We start from the raw sequence: 22,184 nt of genomic DNA, 5'->3' as shown, positions 1-22,184 counted from the left end.
CTTTTACATTGTACTTAAAGAGAACACAATAGAGAGCTATACTCATTTTTATTGCCTAAGGGATATCACACAAGCAACCCCATTTTATCAGCCCAACATCAAACTAATATTAGCAGCCAAAAGATTCAACATGTGATTTCAGATATTAATGCAGCAATCAGACAAAAAACACAAAAGAGTGATAGTAGCTGCAGCAATGCCAAAAAATTCCTAGGACACATCACACATTTACCATCCTATTGCCATCCTATTGCTATTACTCCCCCTTTTGTCATCAAGGACGGACAATAAGCATGATCAACAAAAATAATGTCTTGAATCCTGCAGAAAATAGTCAGTTCACAGTGCAAAGTACTAACTAAACTACCAAAGGTGCAACAGTATTTAGAGTTATTACAGTCATCCAAAAAAAACAGTTCAAAAGTAGTAGAAGAAAAAAAAAGAGTTTATGAGACAAAAAAGACAGCAGCAGCAGTATTCGTGAGACAAATCCTAGGCATCAGAACCATTCCCCTCCGAGTCAGCTTCCTCTTCAACATCAGTGGCAGGGTCTTCATCCTTTTGAAAATTATCAATGAAAGTCATAAATACAGCCACTCTATCCCTTGATTTCTTTAGGAAATTCTCATGCTTGCTAGCCAGCTTCCTTTGCTCTTTGCTCATAGCAATCAAGTGATTTGATTGAGAAATGAACTTCTGAACAACATCTTTTACCACATTCAGCAGAGCAGATTTCTTTCCAGTAGAGATGGATGTACCCTCAGTGGAAAGAGAAGGAGAATCCTCAGGAATAAATTCATCATCTTCATCATCTAAGACCACCCTTTCAGATCGAGTAGGTCCTTTGTTATGTTTCACTGAACCACCCCCTTTTAGGTATGAATGTCTATTTTGATATTCCTCATTGGTCAAGTCAACACTAAAATACTCAAATATGCAAGTTAGAAACATGCCATAAGGAAGTGCTTTCACTCTTTATAGAGTCAAACATATATCTAACCATCAAGTATGCAAATGAAATTTCAGTTTTGGTGAGAAGGGCATATAAAACAAGAGTATTAGTATAGGAAACCCTTTGATATGAGCCACTTTGAGGAAGTATAATGTGGTTGACCATTCGGTGCAACTGAGCACGCTCATATCCTAGGGTTTTGTGAGTGGGGGTAATACCATCAATTAAAGCATCATGATAAGAAATTCCAACACCTTCATCCCACTTAACCGAAGTGTAAGCACAAGGCCCAACATCAGTATACTTCAAAGCATCACTGATAGTCTCAATGTTTAAAACTATGTTTCGGCCCTTTACATATGAGTGAGCAGTGCCTTCAATGATAAGTCATGTTTGCATAAAATTCTTTGACCAATAAGGGATAAACAGAATTTTTGATGTCAAAAAGATGATTCCAGTCCAGAAAAATCAAGTTATCAACAAATGGAAAACCTTTTCTTTTCAAAGATGGCAAATCAGTGAGAAAAGATGGACACAGGGTACGATACCGGATAACCCCCTCATAAAAGTCATTATTCATGGCAGATTTGAATCTATAGGGGTTATAGTTCGAATGAGAGGTCAAAAAATGAGCTTTGTGATCAAAAGGTCCAATGTCTGGTTCTTTAACATTTTTGAGAGGGACTCGAGTGTTACCTTGTTGAGAGCGCACAGGAACCAACCTGGATTTGGGTTGTGTTGGTTCAGGAACAGGTTTCTCAGCCACCGGACGTTTGCCTTTGGAGGATCTAGGCTTTGCAGAACCAGATTTTGAGGAGCCTGGCTTGGAAGGAGTGGCCTTCGGTGGTGGCGTTGGCTTGGCAGAGGCTGGGTACCTTGGTGTGGTCTTAGTTCGGGCCATGGGAGTAGTGCGAGGAGGAGAGGGTGAAGGTGTGAATGTTCGGTCTTGGGAGTGAATTGCAGGTTTGGTGGAGCGCTTGAAAATTTTCTCACGAGGAGGCCTTTTAGCCAGGGTTTTCGTCCTCATTTGGTAAGTTTTAAGCTTTAAGAGAAGCAGTAAAGTGAGTGGGAAAAAACCGAAGAGTTGTGGAGGGAAGAGAGGGAGTGTTGGTAACCGTACCCAAAAGAAAGTTTCTCAAACCATGCAACTGCATCATCTATTGAAAAGACTTGAAAAGACATGACCTCATAAAAGAAAGATTTTATTTGATTTTAAAATAAAACTAAAAATTTATTTTAAATTTTGAAAAAAATAAAATCAAACTGAAAATCCTTTAAAAATGAAAATCCTTTCAAAAGATATTTTAAACACACAGCCCAACAACAACAAAAAAAAAATTAACAACCAATCAAAACTTGTAACATCCATATTTAGGCCCAAAGATGGTTGGATTTAAGGAAACATATTGGACCACTCTAGATCTGATTTTTGAGGTTAGCCCAAATCATTTTTCACTTGAAATATGCCCAGATCACGCTGATTTAAGGGGAACGCTCTTCTTCTGCCCAGAATTGTCTCATACCTGTTTATGAGACAAAAAGCTCCAGCAAATACATCAGCAATTATCAAATAAAGAATCATAACTCAAAATTCCTAGACTTGTCCTAAGCATACCGAATCTGTCCTCAGCTAATGGTTTTGTGAAAATATCTGCTAATTGCTCCACTGATTTAACAAATTGAATGCTAATATCCCCCTTTTGGACATGTTCTCTTATTGAGTGAAATTTCACTTCAATATGCTTAGTCCTAGAGTGCAAAACTGGATTTTTAGAAATATTAATGGCACTCATATTACCACACATCAAGGGAATATTTTCAGCATTTAATTTGTAATCGGCAAGCTGTGTTTTTAACCATAAAAGCTGAGAACAACATGAAGAAGCAGCTATATACTCAGCCTCAGCAGTGGATAGAGCCACTGTTGGCTGTTTCTTACTTGACCAAACATTCAAGGACTTCCCAAGGAAGCAACATAAGCCTGAAGTGCTCCTTCTATCAACTCTATCACCAGCAAAATCTGCATCACAATAACCAACTGCAGAAAAATTATCAATCTTAGGATACCAAAGACCAAAATTGGATGTGCCATGAACATATCTAATGATTCTCTTAACTGCAGAAAGATGTGACTCTTTTGGTTTGGATTGGAACCTAGAACACAATCCAACACTTTGCACAATATCGGGTCTAGAGGAAGTTAAGTACATAAGAGACCCAATCATTCCTCTATACCTAGTCTCATCAACATCTTTCTCAGTTTCTCCCTTATCTAATTTTGAACTAGGATGCATGGGAGTTCCCATAGGTTTGGCATTTTTCATACCAAATTTCTTAACTAATTCCTTGGCATACTTTTCTTGATGAATGAAAATACCTTTTTCAGTTTGTTTAATTTGCGGCCCAAGAAAAAAATTAAGTTCACCCATCATACTCATATCAAATTCACTTGTCATGAGTTTTCCAAATTCAGAACAAAGAGATTCATTGGCTGAACCAAAAATAATGTCATCAACATGTATTTGGACTAGAATAAAAGAATCATTAGAGTTCTTGATAAATAGAGTTGTGTCAGTGGTGCCTCTTTGAAAACCATTTTTCAAGAGAAAAGAGCTAAGTCTCGCATACCAATCTCTAGGAGCTTGTCTCAAATCATAGAGAGCTTTAGATATTTTGAAAACATGATTATAATGCTCTTTATTTTCAAAACCAGGAGGCTGCTCCACATACACTTCTCTATCTATCACACCATTTAAAAATACACATTTTACATCCATTTGATATAATTTAAAACCACAAAATACAGCATAAGCTAAGAGAAGTCTTATGGCTTCCATTCGGGTAACAGGGGCAAAGAATTCATCAAAGTCTATTCCTTCTTCTTGGTCATATCCTTGTGTCACTAGTCTTGCCTTGTTTCTTGCAATGCTACCATCTTCTCCCAACTTGTTCCGAAATATCCACTTGGTGCCAGTCACTTTCTTTCCACTTGGCCTTAGGACCAAAGTCCACACTTGGTTCTTTTCAAACTCAAGAAGCTCATCCTCCATAGCTTTAACCCAAGAAGGGTCACTAAGGGCTTCCTTGACATTTTGAGGCTCTATTTGGGAAAGAAGGGCAATGTTTGATCCTTCATTTGCCTTTCTAGTGGAAGACCGTGTTTGCACTCCATGAGAAACATCCCCAATGACAAATTTCTCAGGATAATTCTTCAAGAATCTCCATTCACGAGGTCTGGTGGATTTGAAGGCAGATTCAGATATCAAGGGATTTTGGGTGTTGCTAGCTTCAGGATTTCCTTCAGATTCATGAGACAAAATGAAATTGTCTCTTGAATTTTCAGCAGTTGCAGTTTTTGGTTCAGCTTGACCAGAATTTTCTTTGTCATGATTCTGAGTAGTTTCATCTTCCTTTTGAGCTTGATTTCCTGCATCACAATCTTCCAAAATGCTTTGTACCAAGTTAGTATTACAGAATGTAACATGTATGGACTCCTCAATAATTCTAGCATCTTGATGATAAACCCTATATGCTTTACTAGTTGTGGAATATCCTACAAACACACACTCATACGCCTTTGGATCAATTTTTTCCAAATTATCATTGTTATTTAAAACAAAACATTTGCATCCAAAGATGTGCAAGTAGTCTAGGTTTGGTGGGTAACCTTTCCAAAGTTCATAAGGGGTTTTCTTCAAAAATTTTCTTATGATTGTTCTATTCAAAATGTGGCAAGCTGTGTTAACCGCTTCAGCCCAAAGTAATTTTGGAACATTACTCTCACATAGCATAGCTCTTGTCATCTCTTGTATGCTTCTATTTCGTCTTTCCACAACACCATTTTGTTGTGGTGTTCTAGGACAAGATAAGTTGTGAGATATTCCAAATTCCTCACAAAAGGATTCAAATAAATTATTTTCAAATTCAGTTCCATGATCACTTCTTATAGAAGAGATTTTTAAATCTTTTTCATTTTGAATTTTCTTGCAAAAAGGTTTAAAGGCCGAAAAGACTTCATTTTTGTGTGCAAGAAATAAAACCCAACCAAACCTAGTATAGTCATCCACAATTACTAAACCATAATGTTTACCACCTAGACTTTGAGTTCTTGTTGGACCAAACAAATCAATGTGTAGCAACTCAAGTGTTCTTTTAGTGGAGATGTCTTCCTTTGGTTTAAAAGAACTTTTTGTTTGTTTTCCCATTTGGCAAGCATCACAAGTGATGTCTTTGTCAAACTTTATCAAAGGAAGGCCTCTTACTAATTCTTTCTTTACAAGTTTGTTTATTTAAAACATACTTGTATGGCCCAATCTCTTGTGCCATAACCACTTTTCAGATTCTTTAGAGTGAAGACAAGCTACATTTTGATCCTTTAGTTCATCAAGAGTAAGTCCATACATATTATTAAAGTGCTTAGTAACAAACATCACTTCATTTGTCTTTTCATTAACAACACAGCATTCAAGTCTTTTGAAAATTACTAAATATCCTAAATCACACAGCTGACTTATACTCAAAAGATTGTGCTTCAAACCACATACCAAAAGTACATCATCAATGAAAGTAGATTGCTCATTACCTACTTTTCCAACAACAATGATTTTACCTTTACCATCATCTCCAAAGGTCACAAAACCTCCATCATACTTATTTAGTTTGATGAAGTAAGTTGACCTTCCAGTCATGTGCCTTGAACATCCGCTATCCATGTACCATATGTTCTTTTTGTTCTTGGATGCTAGGAAAATATGCATGAAGAGTTTCAAGTAGCCTTAGGTATCCAAATTAATTTGGATCCTTTGAAGTTAATCCATCTTGGTTGCCCAAGTGCATTGAAATCACAAACAACATTGTAAACTTTGTTTCCTACAAATTTCTTTTCAATGAAACATTGTGCATATGAGTGACCAAATTTCTTGCAATTGACACAATGATTTTCTGATGTGTGTCGCTAAAATTGAGGTGAGTTATATTGCTTGAAATGATTAAAGAGTTGAAATTTTCTGATTTTTGGAGGAGATGCATTTCTTTTGACAAACTGATTTTTATTAAAATTATTCCTCTTTGCAAAAGCATTTTCACCAGAATTTCTTTGAACATTTGGACTTTTCGAATATGAGGTTTTGTTGTGAAATGGTTGTTTCTTGAAAATAGCCTCATTTTTCGAAATGTACCCCAAACCTGGCCTATTTGAACTAGGTTCGGTTCTTGGTGAAGGTTCAGTTTCACTTGTGTTTATTTCATCAAATTTTTCTTCAAATGTTGGAACATATCCAATGCCAGATTTGTTTGGTATGGATTTTGTATTTGATGAAGAAGCTACAAATTTTATAGAGGAAACATTTAAAACTGCATCTTCCTTGGCTATGTAACCTAAACCAGATTTTTCAAACAAAGGTCTTTGACTTGCAAGTAATTTGTCCAAGTTACTAGAACCTTGAGCAAATTTTGCTAAGTCACCATTCAGCCTTTTAATCATATCATTTAATCTTTCATTTTCAGCAATTAACTCATGAGAAGGATCCACAATGTGTTTTCCTTTTAATTTTTCAAGTTCAGATTTTAGAAATCTGTTTTCTTCAATAATGTCCAAAGCACATTCAGTTTTCTTCACTTTTTCTTTTAAAAAATCATTTTCAGCTCTTAACACATCTCTTTAAGATCTGCATTTATTGTACTTATCAAGCAGTTTTGATGTATTTAAAGTGAGATCATCAATAATAGCATGTAAGTTCTCAATGGTCAAATCATAATAATTTACCTCATCAAGGTTGTTGTTTCCAGCCATGAAGCAGTCTTTATCATCTCCTTCAGATTCTTCTTCTTCATTTGAGTCGTTCTCAAGATCCTCCCAGGCTGCCATGAGCACTATCTTCCTTTCCTTCTTACCTTTGTCCTCCTTCTTGAGCTTTGGACAGTTTAGCTTGAAATGTCCAGCCTCCTTGCAGTGATGGCACGTCACCTTGCTCAAGTCGATCTTGTGCTCCTTTGAACTTGAACCCTTGTATTTGCCCTTGTTCTTCATCATTCTTCTAAATCTCCTAGCAAAAAATAAAAGATCATCATCTGAAATACCATCACTAGACTCACTTTTTGTTTGTTCTATTTGTGACTTGAGGGCTATTCCCTTTTTCTTTGAGTCTGTGTTTGTGTGTATGGTTTCATAGGCAAGGAGTTTTTCTCTCAACTCATCATAGGTTATGGGACTTAGGTTGTTGCTCTCGATTAGGACAGTGGCAGTGGTTTCCCATTCTTTTGTGAGGCTTCTAAGGAGTTTTCTCACCAAGGTTTGTTCTGCATAGTTTGTACCCATAGCATCAAGGTTGTTGATTATGATTGAGAATCTCTCAAATGCTTCATCAATGCTTTCTCCATCCTTCATGCTAAACATCTCGTACTCTTTTCGCAGCACATCAATCCTCGTTTCTTTGACTTGTTTAGTGCCTTCGTGTGTAACCTGGAGTTTTTCCCAGATTTCTTTGGATGTCTTGCATCGAGACATCTTCCGGTACTCTTCAAAGCTGATAGCACAGTGAAAAAGGTTGATTGCTTTAGCATTCAGCTCTATCTTCTTCTTATCATCTTCATTCCATTGAGCTTCTTCTTTTGGAGTCACCACTCCATCAGCACTTATTTTTGTTGGGATCTTGGGATCGCTCACAACAATATTCCATATGTTGTAGTCAAAGGATTGGATGAAAATCCTTATCCTTTCTTTCCAGTAGGCATAGTTCTTCCCGTTGAAGAAAGGTGGCCGGTTGTTTAACTGGCCTTCAGTGAGGGTGTAGGCAACTGTAGTTGTGCCCAAGTTGTTCGCCATTGGATCTTTGCTCCAAGCGGTTAAGCTTGATTCTTGAGACCTTAGCTCTGATACCAATTGAAGGTTGTGGTAGGCTTAGAGAAGGGGGTTGAATCTATGCCTTCCTTTTAAGTTGCTGTTATTACCCTTTTAAAACAAACATTCAATTCTAATTCTGTTTGAACTCAGCAGCGAAAATTTATGAGACAATTTAATTTTGTCTCATGAATATCAGAAAATAGAACACAGCAGAGAAGAGAAAAGCTAACACCAGCATGTATCCTGGTTTGGTTGCTTTGTGCTATGCAACCTACGTCCAGTCTCCTCCACAACTATGGAAGAATTTCACTATAGTTAACAGTATTACATACACCAATTTCACAGGATTGACCCAATCTTTTCACACTCAAGTTCTAACTTAACTTGACATTAGCTATGCTAATACCTAACTATTCACTCTTAGTGCTAACCCAACTAAGAAAGGGATACCTCACAGGTACACGATACAAGACATAGACATACCTAAAGAAATCAGAAAATAACTCTAGGCTTTTCTCTCAAGTGTATCACTCAGCCTTTTTCCACTCATGGCTTTTACTTGAGCTTTCTCACAATGCCTTTTTTCTCAAGAAATTACAGAAAGATAAACATAGAAAAGAACATTACAATCAGTAAAACATGAAGGAGATTGACTTCATCAACAGCCTATTTGCTATGTGCAAAACCAGATTTGCAAACCTCAGCTTGAGTTCTTCAGTATTGGCCGAATGCTTCTTTGAAAGAGAGCATTATTCAAGTAGAGGAACTTCTTTGCAGAACACTACTCTCAAACTCTGGTTTTCTCTCCTTGGTTTCTGAATGAACAGCAAACCTCTTTTATCTCCTTGCATGTTGCTGGGTCCTTCTACCAAGGTCAACACCTTGAGCGTTAAGCTTCACCAACCCACAGATTCACTTTTTCTCCTTAATCTCCAGAGTAGAAACTCTCCTTCTGACTTTCTCATCTTGACCGAAAGCCATACAACAGCAACCACAAAAATCTTTCAATGGTCAACTTAATCTGAGCCATTGAGAAGCTACTTGGTTCCCAAGAATCACTTGTGACCGTAGATATATAGCAGATTAGGACAGAAAATAACTTTTCCTTGTATGCCATTTTCGGACTTGCAGAGAGTTTGGAAGAAGAGAAGAAGATCTGATGCATGCAAGAGGAAATGGGTTACTTTTAACCTAAGCTTGATTTGGTTTGAGCTTGGTGATTTGACATCTGCCATTCAAGCTTAATCCTTCTCTCTCTTGCTTTTTTGGTGACTAGCTTAGGGAAGATGCTCTTTCTCTCTTTCTTACTTTTCTGAGTTTCTGACCAACTCACAGAGGTGAATGTTGCTTTTGATTGAACCACATGGAAAGAGTGAAGACTTCAATCTTGCATGAGAAGCTTTGTGGACACGGGCTTGGATCAGGTTTCCATTAAGCAACCCGTTTTGATTTTTCCAACCTTGTTTCCTTATGGGCTTCGTTTATGATATTGACCCATAACTTCTTGTTTTATTTTCCATTCCATTTGGGCTGTAGTTCAAATTTTGGCCTGCAATATTTTATAAATAATTAGTACTATGCAATTAAAATTAATCAACACTAATTATTTATTTTACCCAAAAATAATGTTTGTCATCACTAATTAATTTGGTTAATTTCTTAACTCAACAATACTTTATGTTGGATTTTTTGGGTTCTCTTTCTATGTGAAGAAAAAGTTCAAATACTAGTATTCAAGCTCATGATTAGTTGAAGTGGCTGAGGTGAGTTAGAATTGAGTGAGAGATGTCATTTTGCAAGAGAGAACACCAAAACACTAGAGAGAAGAGAAGAGAGAAAGTTATTTTCGCACATACACAAAGCTGTCTCTGTAAATTAGTTGCTGCAGATTCGTTAACACTTGGATCGAGTTCAAATTTGGATTGTGTGTTCCACACATCTGGTTCTTTATTTTCACCGTTCGGATCTTCAATTCGACATCTGTAGCTGGAGATATTGGCCACGCACAGTAGCTCTATTTTTGTGGTATTTTCATCTTCTTGTTCTTGTTTTGAAAGCTCTGAAGCTTGGGTTGTTTGGCTTGTTGTATGCACGTTTTGTGCAGTAATTTGTGACTCTATTGTACCATATTTTTCATCATAGTGAAGCTATATCCTGGTCTTAGTGACTTGTGGTTTTTACTTTTCTCATTGAGGAGGTTTTTCACGTTAAAAATCTTGGTGTGTTAGCTTGTTTTTAATTTTTTGTTTATGTAATTTTTCCGCTGCTATTGAGTATTATTGTACTGGTGTTAATACTTGTTGTGAGTGGATATGGTTATTCCTCTAATTCTTGCAAGTAAGGAATTGTGTTTTATTCCTATCACTTTAAATATAGATATTAAACATCACAGAATAGGATAATTTATATTTAAATTTTGTAATCTAAAAGTATGTAAATCGTTTTAGAATATTGTGATTCACCAAATAAATGTAAATCATCCTAAACTAAATAGATTTACTTATTTTTAGCATAAAATACAGTAAGTAAAGACAATTTATTCGCAATGAGTAATACTTAAAAGCCTGTCACAATTTATATAAAAACCTAATACACAAAATCTTGAGATGATTTATGTGAAAAATCAAAAGAACAATATATTCTCAAGAGTTACATTTTGCAGAAATCACCATTATAACAGCAATAAAGTTTTTTAAGACAAAAAAATTAAAAAAAAAAAAGACAGTGCAGCTGAGGAAGAAGATTTAGTGAGGTCTATATATTTTTTAAATATTTCTATTTATACATATATTTTATGAAATTTTTGTTATTTATTTATTTGGTTTGTATAATTTTTATTATATGTTCTTGAATTAATATGTAATTTGCTTACTATTGTATAAATAAAAAATAATAGAAAATTAAAAAATAACAAAAAATTTTATAAAAAATTTATATAAATAAAAGCAATTAAAAAATATATAAATTTAGAGGCCTGCTACACATACAAGTCTTTTTGGTTTACAAGTCTTACAAGTTGGCACAAACCCAACAAAAAACACGCATTACACTCCCACATTCAAGAGTAAACGCACGTTATTCAACCACTTCCTGTTTCCAAAGCGCGCTACTCACCATGTATTTTAAACGACTATTCTTCTTCTTCCTCCATGAAAACGAGTTTCTGATCTTGCCAAATTTGAAGATAATGGAACTTCAGAAATACACCTAAACGATTACAGAAATACACCTAAAGGATTACAGAAATACACCCAAACGATTACAGGAATTCACCCAAACGATTATAGAAATACACTCAAAGGATTACAGAAATACACCCAAAAGATTACAAAAACTACACCCAAAGAATTTAAGAAATACACCCAAAATTTGTTGAAGTACACCTTATGCATAATTCAGAACTCTTTCTCTTTCTCCTCTTCATCTTCTGCTGTTTCTTCTTCTTCAAAAATGATTTTAGAGCTTGATGTCAAAAAACAATAGAAATCGAGAATAATAAAGAAAGAAAACAGAGAGAAAAGCACATAAATGAAGAAAGAGAAAGAGAAGGCAAGAAACGAAAGAAAATAAGAAGAAGAAGAGGAGGAGGAAGAAGAACGTGCAGCAAGAAGAAGAAGAAGAAGGTGCAGTGAAAACGTGCACTAACGGTTGAAGAGGGAGAAAGAGAAGGCAAGAAACGAAAGAAAAGAAGAAGAAGAACGTGCAGCAAGAAGAAGAAGAAGGTACAGTAAAAACGTGCAGTAATGGTTGAAGAAGGAAAAAGAAAAGGCAAGAAACGAAAGAAAAGAAGAAGAAGAAGAGAAAGAGGAAGAGAAAGAAGAAGGTGCACTTGTAAAGACTTGTATAAAAAAATGCTTGTATGTAAAGAATTTCTCATAAATTTACTGATTCTTCTTCTTTAGCTGCGCTGTCTTTTTTCTTTATCTCAAAAAATTTTATCGCTGTTAACCTGTTACAATAGTGGCTCCCTGCGAAACATAACTCTTAAGAATGTATTGTGTCTTTAATTTTTCACATAAATTATTTTAAGATTTTGTATATTAAATTTCTTACATAAATCATGACAAATATTTTAATGTTACTCATTGCAAGTAAATCGTTTCGGGATAATTTACATTCAAAGCACTTAAGAAAATCTGGTAATTTTGAATTTTTTTTAATTTATTTAAGTAAAAAAATTCCGTATAAAATATATATTAACATATAAAATATACATTAAAAATGAGTTAAATAACATATGTTATTTATACATAAATACATAATAATTAATAAATAATTTGATAACTAATTTTTATAAATACATAATATTTTTATTATAAATTATTATTATATTATATTATATATATATATATATTTTTATCCCAGTATCTAAAATTTCTAGATTCGTCACCAACTAAAATTTAGGATTTGTTATTTTCTTTATAAGAAAGTTTAAGAAACTAGTACTTTTATTAAAATCTGACTACCATTTAACCAGCAAAAGAAAAGTAAATAATCTCATACCATTAGATATAATATCACATTATTAAAAATACTAATAATAGCTAATTGATGGCTACAAATCACAAAATCTGCTGGCAGGGACGGATCCAAAAATATTATTATAGGGTCAATAACATATATAATATTAAAAAATTATACAAAAAATTATATAATGTAAGATGTATTACAAAAATATACCAATAGAGAATATATTTTAAAGTGCAAAAAATATGTGTGTACTTTTTACTAACGAAGTGATCGATTTTCGTATCATAAAATTCATTGATAATAGTATCTATGTTAAATTTTTCAACAATTTTTTTTTAATATAATTAAAAAATAATTAGCAAAAAATTCATTTTTAATTTTGTTTCTGAGTCATTCTTCACAATATTCATAGTTGAAAAAGATCTTTCAATTATAATAGTTAAAATAAAGAGAATTAATATCAAATAAATTAAAAAAGACGATCACAAAAAGAAAAAAAATTCACTTTTATGAGATTTAAAAAATTTTATTTAATTAAAAAATATTAATAATATTATCTTTTTAATTTTTTTAATATTATTATTTACTTTTTAGATATTAAAAATTATTAATATTTAAATTAAAATGAATATTTATTTATATTAAACTAAATATTAAATAAATTTTTTAAAAAATTAAATCATATTTAATAATTTATTATTATTAATATTTAAAAAAAAAAACTGGAAAATCGAAGCTTCCACTCGCCCTCTTATACCTGCCTACTGATTTCTTAACACTCTTCTCTCTTTATAATGTGCTTTGTTTCAACTTTAAGTACAATAAGTCAATAAGTGAGCATGTAAAATCGAAAAAAGGTAGAGTGGCATGTTCCCCTCCCCAGGTCAGCACGGGAGAGAATAGAAGAAAATGAAATTTTGACTGGAAATATGGGGACTAAATTCTATTTAGGGGTGTTTACGATACAATTTAAATTGATTGAGTTAAAAATTTATTTGATTTGAGTATTAATTTTATTTACAATGCAGTTTAAATTAGATAATTTTAAAAAGAAAAATCTAATCCAATTTCAGGTTTAAATTGAATTGGATTTGTGATTTTATAAACAACAACAATAACTAGTGACGGATCCAAAAATCTCATAAAGAAAGAGCTGAAAACAAAAAATTAAAAATACTATATTAAAACTGAAAATTTTAATAAAAAAATAATTGTATATTTTAATATTATTTTAAACTAAAATTAATTTTAAAAAATCATTTATATCAAAATTTTTTTTATAAAATTCTAATTTTTATTTTTATTATAAAAGATATAATATAAATAATATAAATTTATTTCTCTAATACTTTTAATATATTTATCTAAAATAAATTAATAAATATAATATATATGATATATTCATATTAATAGATAATTCACTTAATATATTTTTATTTTAATATCATAAAAAATAAAATTTAATCAAATTTATTTTTATGTATATATTTTTTTATTACATTCAATTAGGAATTATTATAAAAATTAAAGTATTTTTATATAATAATAGATAGAAGAATTAAAAAAAAAAGAAAAAAATTGAAAGAACAAAAGAAAATAAATTTAAAATGTATGAAATGGGATTTGAACTCATGTTTTGGAGTATAAAATATCTTCCTTTAATCATTGAATTAGAAGGTATATTGTTAAAAGTTTTAGACATTATATCAAATATATTTTAAGTTTTGAAAATTTAGGGGGCTATGGCCGATGCTGGTCTCCCCTAAATTTGCCTCTAACAACAACAAAACCTTGTCTCATTAGATGGGGTCGGCTATATGAATCAAACGACACCATTGAGCTCTGTTATGTATCATGTCTACAGAGAGACCGTTTACATGTAGATCTCATTTGACCACCTCATGGATGGTCTTCTTAGGTCTTCTTCCGCCTTTCACCCCTTGTCCATCTTTCATCTCATCCACTCTCCTGATTGGGTGTTCTGTCGGTCTTCTTCTCACATGTCCAAACCATCTAAGACGTGATTCTACTATCTTTTTCACAATGGGTGCTACTCCAACTCTCTCCCTTATATCTTCGTTCCTTATTTTATCCAATTGCATATAACCACTTATCCATCTCAACATCTTCATCTCTGCCACACTTAACTTATGTTCGTGCTCCCCTTTGGCTACCCAACACTTCATACCATAAAGTATAGCCGGTCTTATAGCAGTGCCATAGAATTTACCTTTAAATTTTAAAGGCACTTTTTTGTCACATATAAAACCAGATGCACTCCGCCATTTTGACCAACCTGCTTGAATTTTATGATTTACATCCTGTTCAATCTCTCCATTATCCTGTATAATGCACCCAAGCTTCTTGTATATTTAATAAAAATTAAATATACATATATAACAAGTCTTAACATCTATGAAGCACAAACATCTGAGTTGTCATGTCTACGTATTGGACACATTTTGGAAACGATATTCATCGACACTCGTTTGACACACGTGTCTACTGTGTTTAACCGTGTCTTAAAAAAAATAAAAAATTTACCCCAGACACACCGAAATACCATCACGTGTCAGCATGTCCAACATTATTCTTAACATGTATTCTTGAAATAAATTTATAAATAATATATATTATTATTTATTAAAGTAAAAAATATTTTAGATACTTTATATAATTAAAAACTTTAAAAATAATTAAAAAATTAATTTATATTTTAATATCAATAAAATTACGGTATATATATATATATATATATATATATATATATATATATATATATATATATACGTGTCCAGTGTCTTATAAGATTTCAAAGTTCGTGTGTCAGTGACGTGGCGAAAATTGGCGAGTTAAGAAATTATTATAAGAGGTACGTTGCAAGTACAGTCCTTAACCAACCGAAATTCCGTTTATCAATTTAGAAGGGGTTGTCACAAAAATTAGAATTAAAATACTGGGAGTATGGATCACAGGTCGTCTCCCAACGAGTTGCAGAAAGATGTGCTATTTTATTAATCAGATGTTTTCTAAAAATGGTTGAGTTGATAAATAAGAAATTAAATTAGAGAATTTATGTAATTTTAAATAAAAACCTTGACTGGGAGTAGATTAGTTGGAAGCCCTATTCTTGCTGGAGTACTCTCAAGATTAATTGATGATTGAAGGTTGTTCTGCTTAGTTATCCCTTACTAGGTAGAGGAAAGTCAAGCAAGTTGGAAAGCTATTTCTATTCACAAGTTCCAATCCTCTCCCTTAGAAAGGATTAGTGTCAGTGACTAGAGGACAATCCAACAATAAACCCAATTACAATTTTCTCTTGAGCATTCCAACTCAAGGTCCTCCTTTCAATCAACTCCTAATCAAGTTATGGAACTACTCGCTCATTATTAATGTAAACTTCATAACATAAGAAAGGGAAATAAAGAAAGACATGATAAATAATAATTAAAAGATCAATTAAAAATAAAAATAGTTTTTGTATTAATGAATTTTAAAAATAATCCAATAGTGATTCTGAATAAATTGAAGACATGGAAAAGTAAGAGACAAGTAAGAAAACAAACTAGAATGACGAAATCTTGACGGAGGTAATAACTCTTCTCAATATCCCAATCCAAAAAGCAATAAAATCAAATCCTAAGAACTATGAATGTATAGAGAGAAAACCTAGAGGAGAGGTAAAATCAGATCTAAAACTAAAATTATGAGGAATGAATGTTGTGTATCGCCTCTGCATGTTCCCTGGCTCTAATATTCTTTTCTAGGCCGAAAACCGGGTTAAAACAGGGCCCAAAATCGCCCCCAGCAAATTCTGCAGATTCTGCAGATCACGCATATCACGCAATCGCGTCATCCAGGCGTTCGCGTCATCCAGCGTTTTGCCTTGCCACGCGTGCGCGTCGTCCACGCCTTTGCGTCACTTGTGCAGTTTACAATCCGCGCGGTCGCGTGAGCCATGCGTCTGCGTCACTGCAATATCCTCTATGTCGCGCGGTCGCGTGAGCCATGCGTCCGCGTCACTTCTCGCTGGTCATCTCCTTAATTTCTTGTGTTCCTTCCATTTTTGCAAGCTTCCTTTCTAATCTCCAAGTTATTCATGCCCTTTAAAGCCTGAAACACTTAACACACAGATCACGGCATCGAATGGAATAAAGGAGAATAAAAATACAAAATTAAAAGTCTCTAGGAAGCAAGTTTTCAACCATGAATTATTTTTAGGAAGGAATTATAAATGCATGCTTATCATATGAATAAGTGGGTAAAGATTTGATAAAAACGCACAATTAAGCACAATATAAACCATAAAATAGTGGTTTATCAACCTCCCCACACTTAGATATTAGCATGTCCTCATGCTTAGTTGAAGGAGATAAAATAAATGAGTAGGAACATGTAAAACTCATGCAATGCAATGCAACTTATATATATATGAATGCAACTATATGATTCTTGTCTACCTGGTTAAAAGTAAATAAGCTCTTCAAGACAATCACAAATCAAATTCCACTAATTCAATTCTTATACAGTAAGAACAGATAAAAATGCTAGAAGGTAGCTCATGAAAGTAGGGAACATAGAATTTAAGCATTGAACCCTCACTGATGATGTATGTATGCTCTAATCAATAGATTGTAGTAACACATCATTAGAAGATGAAGAAGGACAAGTGATCTGAGAGGTCTGCTGTTGGTTGTGTTGTGATCCTTGGAATTGCCTCAGGTGAGGTGCTCTGTAAGGTTGGTTCTGGTTCTGCTGCCTGTTGTTGTTATTATTCCACCTCTGATTTCCCTTATTATCTCTGCCTCCTCTGTTATTGTTGTCCCTCCAGCCCTGGTTAGAATTATCTCTCCAACCTTGGTTCGAATTGTCCTACCATCCGTGGTTGTAATTGCCACCTTGATTGTATCCTTGATTGGAACGGTCATAGAAGTTATGAGTGGCTGCCACAGTGTTGTCTTCCTACTGAAGCTGCAGACATTCGTCAGTATAATGGCTATAATCAGCACAGATCCCGCACACTCTCTGTGGGACTAACTATTGGCTTTGCTGTGGTGGAGAAGGTTGAGCTTGCTGAGCTTGTTGTTGATTCAACTGCATCTGCTTCAGTAAGTTGGTCATCTCACATATACTCTGAGTCAGAGCAGCAGTCTCTCTGCTAGAGGATACTTCTGCAACAGCTTTTGAACGGCCTTGTTTTTGCCTGTGATTCCGAGTAGATTTAGCTAAGTCGCTGATCAATTGCCATGCCTCATCAGTGGTCTTGTACTTTTTCATAGACCCATTGCTAGCATTTTCCAATGTGGTCTTATCTTGGGGTCTCATGCCCTGTGTGACGTAGCCGAGCAACACTATCTTGTCAATCATATGGTAGGGACATGCTTCCAGAAGATTGTTGAAGCGCTCCCAATATTCATAGAGAGTCTCGAATTCGTCCTGAACAATCATGGAAATATCTTTCCTCAGTTTATCAGTAATTTCAGCTAGAAAGAATTTTTCCAAAAATTCTCTTCTAAGCGTATCCCAGTCAGAAACAGTTGCTACGGTTTGAGTGTAGTATCACTCTCTTGCTTTTCCCTCAAGAGAGAACGGGAAAGCTTTCAACAGAATAGAAGTTTCATCTGCACCATCACGCCTGACAGTAGAACATGCTGCTTGGAAATCCCTCAGGTGCTTGATAGGCTCTTGAGCAGGTAAGCCATGAAACTTAGGCATCAAGTTGAGCAGTGCAGTCTTTATTTCAAAGTCTGTAGCCATTGCTGGGTGATGCGCTTGAAACGGTTGCATTGTGAAATCAGGGGCTCCAGCCTCCTGGATAGTAATTCTCCTAGGTGCTGCCATGTCACCTGAACGTAAATCAACTGAATCAGCAGAAAGGGAGCTTGTTTCTTCCTCAAGTGACATTTCAGATTCGCCCTCAGAGAGGACTAACCGACGCCAAGCTTGCCTTATTCGTGAGATAGTTCTTTCAATCTCAGGATCAAATACTGGCAAGCTTGGATCAGGAAGTGAACGCGTCATTTAACGAAAGAAACATGCAGCTCATAGTAGCAAAATAAAATAAAATACAAATAAATAAAATCTAATCAATAATTTAGCACTTTATTGCAACTCCCCGGCAACGGCGCCAAAAATTGAGGTGGCGGAAATTGGCGAGTTAAGAAATTATTATAAGAGGTACGTTGCAAGTACAGTCCTTAACCAACCGAAATTCCGTTTATCAATTTAGAAGGGGTTGTCACAAAAATTAGAATTAAAATACTGGGAGTATGAATCCCAGGTCGTCTCCCAACGAGTTGCAGAAAGATGTGCTATTTTATTAATCAGATGTTTTCTAAAAATGGTTGAGTTGATAAACAAGAAATTAAATGAGAGAATTTATGTAATTTTAAATAAAAACCTTGACTGGGAGTAGATTAGTTGGAATCCTATTCTTGCTGGAGTACTCTCAAGATTAATTGATGATTGAAGGTTGTTCTGCTTAGTTATCCCTTACTAGGTAGAGGAAAGTCAAGCAAGTTGGAAAGCTATTTCTATTCACAAGTTCCAATCCTCTCCCTTGGAAAGGATTAGTGTTAGTGACTAGAGGACAATCCAACAATAAACCCAATTATAATTTTTCTCTTGAGCATTCCAACTCAAGGTCCTCCTTTCAATCAACTCCCAATCAAGTTATGGAACTACTCGCTCATTATGAATGTAAACTTCATAACATAAGAAAGGGAAATAAAGAAAGACATGATAAATAATAATTAAAAGATCAATTAAAAATAAAAATAGTTCTTGTATTAATGAATTCTAAAAATAATCCAATAGTGATTCTGAATAAATTGAAGACATGGAAGAGTAAGAGACAAGTAAGGAAACAAACTAGAATGACGAAATCTTGACGGAGGTAATAACTCTTCTCAATATCCCAATCCAAAAAGCAATAAAATCAAATCCTAAGAACTATGAATATGTAGAGAGAAAACATAGAGGAGAGGTAAAATCAGATCTAAAACTAAAATTATGCGGAATGAATGTTGTGTATCGCCTCTGCATGTTCCCTGGCTCTAATCTGCTTTTCTGGGCCGAAAACTGGGTCAAAACAGGGCCCAAAATCGCCCCCAGCGAATTCTGCAGATTGCGCATGTCACGCGATCGCGTCATCCAGCCGTTTGTGTCATCTAGCGTTTTGCCTTTCCACGCGTGCTCGTCGTCCACGCCTTCGCGTCACTTGTGCAGTTTCCAATCCGCGCAGTCGCATGAGCCATGCGTCCGCGTCACTGCAATTTCCTCTATGTCGCGCGGTCGCGTGAGCCATGCGTCCGCGTCACTTCTCGCTGGTCATCTCCTTAATTTCTTGTGTTCCTTCCATTTTTGCAAGCTTCCTTTCTAATCTCCAAGTCATTCATGCCCTTTAAAGCCTGAAACACTTAACACACAGATCACGACATCGAATGGAATAAAGGAGAATAAAAAATACAAAATTAAAAGTCTCTAGGAAGCAAGTTTTCAACCATGAATTATTTTTAGGAAGGAATTATAAATGCATGCTTATCATATGAATAAGTGGATAAAAATTTGATAAAACCGCACAATTAAACACAATATAAACCATAAAATAGTGGTTTATCAACCTCCCCACACTTAGATATTAGCATGTCCTCATGCTTAGTTGAAGGAGATAAAATAAATGAGTAGGAACATGTAAAACTAATGCAATGCAATACAACTTATATATATGAATGCAACTATATGATTCTTGTCTACCTGGTTAAAAGTAAATAAGCTCTTCAAGACAATCACAAATCAAATTCCACTAATTCAATTCTTATACAGTAAGAACATATTAAAATGCAAGAAGGTAGCTCATGAAAGCAGGGAACATAGAATTTAAGCATTGAACCCTCACTGATGATGTATGTATGCTCTAATCTCTCTAGTGTATAGGGTAATCACTCTATCCTTCTCTAATCATGCTTTCTAATTTTTGTTCTTCACCTAACCAATCAACAACATTTAATATACCAATGCAAACATCATGAGGTCTTTTCAAGGTTGTAATGGGGCCAAGGTAAGGGTAATGATACATATATGGTTAAGTAAGCTTATAAATTAAATCTTTAATTAACCTAAGCTTTAACCCACACATATGGACATTCTATATAACTTAAATTTCATACCTAGCTACCCAAAATTTTCCTTTCACATTCCTTACTCATGTATCAACTTTTATTTTAATTTTATCATACATGCATTGATCTTTGAATTCTTAACTTAATATTGGGGTAATTTTGTCCCCTTATTTAATTATTGAATATTTTTGGATTTTTTTTTATATATTTTTTTTAAATGCAGCTTATCAATGCACATAGATTTCTAATTCTTATAGTTTAACATGAGTAGGTACTCAAATTCCCATTATATTATCATGACACATTCCCTTATTATCTTTTGTTCCCACAATTTTTCCATATTTAATTAACACACAATTCTATCTTAAGCTAACCAAAGATTCAATTGGGATATAAAATTGTTTTTCTACTTAAGGCTAGTAATGTGGTAAAATAAAGAACAAATGGGATTTAAAGGCTCAAAGTGGCTAACAAAGGTAATTGAAAGGGTAGGTTTATTTGGGATAAGTGAGCTAAACAGATAATGGCCTCAATCATATGCAAGCATATAAATATATTAAGCATTGGACATATAGGATGAAACAAAATATAAATTACAATCATAGAGAAGTAAACACACAAGAATAAAATAATTATAGTTAAATAATGTAACCATATATAAAGGCTCAAAGTCTCACAAGTTGTGTGTTTTTTAGCTCAAAAACCATGTTCACATGTTTAACTAAAATTAATTTGGATTTGATTACTTCTAATTCTATCTATTCAATGCAATGACGGAGGGTTTAAGCATTGTCAAATTAGTAATACATAATAGATATTAAAAAAATAATAAAATATAAAAATAACAAATATATAAAAATATAAGAAATTAATTTTAGTAGTTAATATTAAGATTTAGTATTTATAATTTAAAATATGTGATTATTAATTTATGATTTAAAATTTAAAATTTAATATAAATAAAATAATTTTAAAAATATTGACTAATATTGATTAAAAAATATTACCTATCGACTAATTTTTTTAGAAATGGAAAAAGATGGTGTATAATCAGTATCATAATTAATTGGTGTGTTTTTTTTACATGAATTTTAATTTTTTTAAATTTTAAATAATAAATCGAAACCTCAAAAATTTGAGGGTTAAATTTTATAGTGCACAAATCTAAGGATCTGATTTGTGGTGAAATAAATTTTTTCTTATCATAATGCAAATCGAAAAGTCCAATTAATACGTTTAAAAATTTTTGTAATACTAAAATATAAATCTGAGGATCAGATTTATATATTTAAAAAATTTAAAATAAAAAAATAAATCTGATTCTCAAATTTATATATTTATAAAAAAAAAATTGAAAAACTACAAATTTAATCTTTAGATTTAGATTTATAGTATCCATACAAAATAAAAATTAAAAAACAAAATTAAAAAGCAACAAAATATGCATTGTATTCATAAAATGGTAATTTTATCTTAATTCGCGAGTGTATATATATATATATATATATATATATATTGGAAGGTGTATCGGTTTCATGTACTGTCAGGGACACATACCTAGGTTAGAGAGGGGATACTTGTTCCCATTAGGTGAATGAAAAATTAATAATAATTATATATAAATAAATATATTTGATCATATTATTATATTATCTTTATTTTTATATTAAATTATAAATTATTTTTTTAGAATATGTTAAAAAAATATTTTGTTAAATTTAATATGTAATTATATATATCGCAATAAATTTAATTTAGTATCAAAACTAAAATTAAAAAATAATAAATAATGATAAATGTT

The sequence above is a fragment of the Arachis ipaensis genome, chromosome B4 (assembly GCF_059453495.1).
Source record: "Arachis ipaensis isolate K30076 ecotype BB chromosome B4, ASM5945349v1, whole genome shotgun sequence".
NCBI classification, from domain to species: domain Eukaryota; kingdom Viridiplantae; phylum Streptophyta; class Magnoliopsida; order Fabales; family Fabaceae; genus Arachis; species Arachis ipaensis.
Note: the sequence above shows the minus strand (reverse complement) of the source record.